This window comes from Carlito syrichta, unplaced genomic scaffold (genome assembly GCF_000164805.1).
Source record: "Carlito syrichta isolate Samal-C Ts95f unplaced genomic scaffold, Tarsius_syrichta-2.0.1 Scaffold312104, whole genome shotgun sequence".
NCBI lineage: Eukaryota > Metazoa > Chordata > Mammalia > Primates > Tarsiidae > Carlito > Carlito syrichta.
The window spans coordinates 955,920-956,682 of record NW_007256200.1 but is presented as its reverse complement, the minus strand read 5'-3'; the positions used below and the strand labels follow the sequence as shown (position 1 = coordinate 956,682).

General features: G+C 49.0%; 1 protein-coding gene across 1 annotated transcript in view; it reads left to right on the top strand.

Moving 5' to 3' along the window:
* Window positions 1-763, top strand: part of ANKRD50 (ankyrin repeat domain 50) — a gene marked incomplete at its 5' end in the record, with an annotated part of 56,106 nt that overhangs the window by 50,706 nt on the left and 4,637 nt on the right. The window lies entirely within an intron of this gene.

Genomic DNA, 763 nt, shown 5'->3' with positions numbered 1-763 from the left:
AGCCCAGGCGGGTCTTGAACTCGCGGGCTCAGGCCATCCACTCACCTCAGCCTCCCAAAGGCGCGGGATGACAGGCTGAGCCACCGAGCCCAGCTAGGAGTTTTTAATTGTAAATTCAAATTTTTAACAATCATCGGGTTTCAGGTTATCGAATTCATTTTGGTTGAGTTTGGGTGGTTCATGGTTTTCAAGGCATTGATTCATTTATTCAAAGTTCTTGGCTTTATTTAATATCCTGATACTAGAGATCTGTGTCTTCTGTCTTATTTTTGTCATTCTTGTTAGAGTTTTATCATTTGACTTTTGAATTTTTTGAAGAACTAGCCAGTGACCGTACATCCACTCCATCACTCCCTGACACCCAGAGCCATGTCCAGTCCTGCAAGCTCCATTCACGGCAAGTGGCCTGCACTGGCGGACCTTTTATTTATTGTCCTTTGTGCAGTATGTTTACGGCGCCTTTCCTGTATTTGCTGAGATACACACACACTCACCTCTGTGTCACAGCTGCCTACGGTGTTCAGTACAGCCACACGCTGTTGGGATGTACAGCCCCACGCAACAGGCGACACCGTTCAGCCCAGGTGTGTGGCGGGCCACACTGTCCAGGTGCGTGTGAGCGCTCTCTGTGGTGTCCACACCTCGAGGAAGCCTCCACGGCCGAGGGAGGTGTGTGACCTGGTTGTTACCTTCTTTTTCTTTTTTTGTTTTTCTGAAAGCGGAATTTACTGAGAGGACAGAAAAGCTCCCACGGTGGGGGGGG